This window comes from Physeter macrocephalus, chromosome 3 (assembly GCF_002837175.3).
Source record: "Physeter macrocephalus isolate SW-GA chromosome 3, ASM283717v5, whole genome shotgun sequence".
Taxonomy (NCBI): Eukaryota; Metazoa; Chordata; class Mammalia; order Artiodactyla; family Physeteridae; genus Physeter; species Physeter macrocephalus.
Genome location: NC_041216.1, coordinates 13,644,259 through 13,649,311, shown reverse-complemented (window position 1 = coordinate 13,649,311; position 5,053 = coordinate 13,644,259). Strand labels below are relative to the sequence as shown.

Genomic DNA, 5,053 nt, shown 5'->3' with positions numbered 1-5,053 from the left:
GCCGGGCCTGCGCGTCCGGAGCCTGCGCTCCGCGACGGGAGAGGCCACAGCGGTGAGAGGCCCGCGTACCGAAAAAAAAAAAAAAAAAAAAAAAAGTCTCTTAGCAGATCCTCTACGTTTCTTTATTTTTATTTATTTATTTTTTTTTGCGGTATTATTTTTTTTGTACCTCTCTTTCATAGAATTAATTTTTCTTAAATGGCCGATAAGGTTAGTAGTTCATATTTGTAGTTAGGAATTTTTCTTTTTAAAAAAAAAAAAATTTATTTATTTATTTTTGGTTGCGTTGGTTCTTCATTGCTGTGTGCAGGCTCTCTCTAGTGGTGGCGAGTGGGGGCTACTCTTCGTTGCAGTGTGCAAGGTTCTCATTACGGTGGCTTCTCTTGTTGCAGAGCATGGGCTCAAGGCGTGCAGCCTTCAGTAGCTGTGGCACATGGGCTTCAGTAGTTGTGGCTCACGGGCTCTAGAGCACAGGCTCAGTAGTTGTGGTGCATGGGCTTAGTTGCTCCGCGGCATGTGGGATCTTCCTGGACCAGGGCTCGAACCCATGTCACCTGCATTGGCAGGCGGATTCTTAACCACTGTGCCACCAGGGAAGCCCCAGGAATTTCAACTAAACAGTGTATCCTCAGAGTGGGTGAGAATCTTCGTTCGTATATTATTATTTGCAGGTTCTACTTATATATATCCACTTCTAGTAACCATGGAAGAGGGGTGAAATATAGTTAGGCAGTGTATGCAGGTCACCTGCTTTCTGGATATGAATTCCTTCCTCTTCTGAACATCACATAAATTACTATGGATATATCTAGTCTCCCATGCCAGGACTCTAACTTTAGAGAGTAGCTATCATAGCTTTATCTGGGGGAGAAACACTTTGTTAGTTAGCTACTCACTTTGCTTTTTGCTTCTGCTGCCTTTGGGTGGAAGTCTATAGTTGCTTCAGGCTGTGCTTGCTACTTTCTCAAACCTCAAAATTCATTCATTCACTTACAAAATATTTATTGAGTGTCTAATACGTGCCAGGCACTAGGTTAGATACTGGTAATTCAGTGATGAACACAAAGTCCTCAGCCTCAAGGAACTTATATTCTAACAGGAAGATAAACAAATACATAAGGTAATATAATTTCACAAAGTAATAATACTTTTCTTTTTAGATCTTTTTTCTTGATGTGGGCCACTTTTAAAGTCTTTTACTGAGTTTGTTGCAATATTGTTTCTGTTTTATGTTTTGGTTTTTTGGCTGCAAGGCACATGGGATCTTAGCTCCCTGACCAGGGATCGAACCTATGCCCCCTGAATTGGAAGGCAAAGTCTTAACCACTAAAACAACAGGGAGGTCCCCAAAGTAATAATATTTTGGAAAATAAAACAAAGGAAGGAGTCCCTCCCATCAGTAAGCTTGCACAAGACTCTCAGATAGCCTCATCCACAAGAGGGCAGACAGCAGAAGCAAGAAGAACTACAATTCTGCAGCCTGTGGAAGGAAAACCACATTCGCAGAAAGACAGACAAAATGAAAAGGCAGAGGACCCTGTACCAGATGAAGGAACAAGATAAAACCTCAAAAAAACAACTAAATAAAGTGGAGATAGGCAACCTTCCAGAATAAGAATTCAGAATCATGACAGTCAAGATTATCCAGGACCTCGGAAAAAGAAGGGAGGCAAAGATCGAGAAGATGCAAGAAACATTTAACAAAGACCTAAAAGAATTAAAGAACAAACACCTAGAAGAATTAAAGAACAAACAAACAGAGATGAACAATATAATAACTGAAATGAAAAATACACTAGAAGGAATCAACAGCAGAATAATTGAGGCAGAAGAACAGATAAGTGACCTGGAAGACAGAATGGTAGAATTCATAGCAGCAGAACAGAATAAAGAAAAAAGAATGAAAAGAAATGAAGACAGCCTAAGAGACCTCTGGCACAACATTAAACGCAACAACATTCGCACTATAGGGGTCCCAGAAGGAGGAGAGAGAGAAAGGACCTGAGAAAATATTTGAAGAGATTACATTCAAAAACTTCCCTAACATGGGAAAGGAAATAGCCACCCAAGTGCAGGAAGCACAGAGAGTCCCAGGCAGGATAAACCCAAGGAGAAACACGCCGATGCACATAGTAATCAAATTGACAAAAAATTGAAGACAAAAAAAATTACTGAAAGCAGCAAGGGAAAAACAACCAATAACATACAAGGGAACTCCCATAAGGTTAACAGCTGATTAATGATCAAGGGATCAATCCAAGAATAAGATATGACAATTTTAAATATACATGCACCCAACACAGGAGCACCTCAAATCATAAGGCCACTGCTAACAGCTATAAAAGAGGAAATCAACAGTAACACAATAATAGTGGGGTACTTTAACACCTCACTTACACCAATGGACAGATTATCCAGACAGAAAATTAATAAGGAAACACAAGCTTTAAATGACACAATAGACGTGATAGGTATAACTGATATCTATAGGACCTTCCATCCAAAAATAGCAGATTACACTTTCTTCTCAAGTGCGCACGGAACATTCTCCAGGAAAGATCACATCTTGCATCACAAATCAAGCCTCGGTAACTTTAACAAAATTGAAATCATATCAAGCATCTTTACCGACCACAACGCTATGAGATTAGAAATCAATTATAGGGAAAAAAAAGTAAAAAACACAAACAAATGGAGGCTACACCATACGTTATTAAATAACCAAGAGATCACGGAAGAAATCAAAGAGGAAATCAAAAAATACCTAGAGACAAATTACAACGAAAACACGAAAATCCATAACCTATGGGATGCAGCAAAAGCAGTTCTAAGGGGGAAGTTTATAGCAATAGAAGCCTACCTCAAGAAACAAGAAAAATCTCAAATAAACAATCTAAGTTTACACCTAAAGGAACCAGAGAAAGAAGAACAAACAAAGCCCAAAGTTAGCAGAAGGAAAGAAATCAAAAAGGTCAGAGCAGAAATAAATGAAATAGAAATAAATAAAACAATAGCAAAGATCAATAAAACTAAAAGCTGGCTTTTAGAGAAGATAAACAAAACTGAAAAACCTTTAGCCAGACTCATCAAGAAAAAGAGAGAGGACTAAAATCAACAAAATTAGAAATGAAAAAGGAGAAGTTATAATGGACACCACAGAAATACAAAGCATCATAAGAGATTACTACAAGCAACTCTGTGCCAATAAAATGGACTACCTGGAAGAAATGCAGAAGTTCTTAGAAAGGTGTAACCTTGCAAGACTGAACCAGAAAGAAACAGAAAATGTGATCAGACCAATCACAGGTAATGATATTGAAACTGTGATTTAAAATTTTCCAACAAACAAAAGTCCAGGACCAGACGGCTTCACAGGTGAATTCTATTGAACATTTAGAGAAGAGTTAACACCCATCCTTCTCAAACTCTTCCAAAAAACTGCAGAGGAAGGAACACTCCCAAACTCATTCTATGAGGTCACCATCACCCTGATACCAAAACCAGAAAAAGATACTACAAAAAAAGAAACTTACAGACCAGTATCACTCTTGAATATAGATGCAAAAATCCTCAACAAAATACTAGCAAACAGAGTCCAACAACACATTAAAAGGATCATACACCGTGATCAAGTGGGATTTATCCCAGGGATGCAAGCATTCTTCAATATACGCAAATTAATCAATGTGATACACCACATTAACAAATTGAAGAATAAAAACCATATGATCATCTCAACAGATGCAGAAAAAGCTTCTGACAAAATTCAACACCCATTTATGATAAAAACTGTCCAGAAAGTGGGCATAGAGGGAACCGACCTCAACATAATAAAGGCTGTATACAACAAACACACAGCACACATCATTCTCAATGGTGAAACACTGAAAGTATTTCCTCTAAGATCAGGAACAAGACAAGGATGTCCACTCTCACCACTATTATTCAACAAAGTTTTGGAAGTCCTAGCCAAGGCAATCAGAGAAGAAAAAGAAATTAAAGGAATACAAACTGGAAAAGAAGAAGTAAAACTGTCACCGTTTGCAGATGACACGATACTATACGTAGAGAATCCTAAAGATGCCACCAGAAAACTACTAGAGCTGGTCAATGAATTTGGTAAAGTTGCAGGATACAAAATTAATGCACAGAAATCTCTTGCATTCCTATACATTAATGATGAAAAGTCTGAAAGAGAAATTAAGGAAATATTCCCATTTACCATTGAAGCAAAAAGAATAAAATACCTAGGAATAAACCTACCTAGGGAGGCAAAAGACCTGTATGCAGAAAACTACAAGACACTGATGAAAGAAATTAAAGATGATACACACAGATGGAGAAATATACCATGTTCTTGGATTGGAAGAATCAATATTGTGAAAATGACTATACTACCCAAAGCAATCTACAGATTCAATGCAATCCCTACCAAATTACCAATGGCATTTTTTACAGAACCAAAACAAAAAAATCTTAAAGTTTGTATGGAGACACAAAAGACCCCGAACAGCCAAAGCAGTCTTGAGCGAAAAAAACAGAGCTGGAGGAATCAGACTCCCTGACTTTAGACCATACTACAAAGCTACAGTAATCAAGACAATGTGGTACTGCCACAAAAACAGAAATACAGAAAAATGGAACAGGATAGATAGTCCAGAGATAAACCCACGCACCTATGGTCAACTAATCTATGACAAAGGAGGCAAAGATATACAATGGAGAAAAGACAGTCTCTTCAATAAGTGGTGCTGGGCAACTGGACAGCTACATGTAGAAGAATGAAATTAGAACACTCCCTAACACCATACACAAAAATAAACTGAAAATGGATTAAAGACCTAAACATAAGGCCAGACACTTTATAAAACTCTTAGAGGAAAGCACAGGCAGAACACTCTATGACATAAATCACAGGAAGGTCGTTTTTGACCCACCTCTTAGAGAAATGGAAATAAAAACAAAAATAAACAAAAGGGACCTAATGAAACTTAAAAGCTTTTGCACAGCAAAGGAAAACATAAACAAGATGAAAAGACAACCCTCAGAATGG

At 37.9% G+C, this 5,053-nt stretch overlaps 1 protein-coding gene across 8 annotated transcripts in view; it reads right to left on the bottom strand.

Annotated features, from left to right (window-relative positions):
- Positions 1-5,053, bottom strand: part of EYA3 (EYA transcriptional coactivator and phosphatase 3) — a 104,291-nt gene that overhangs the window by 85,980 nt on the left and 13,258 nt on the right. The gene's annotated exons all lie outside the window — the stretch shown is intronic.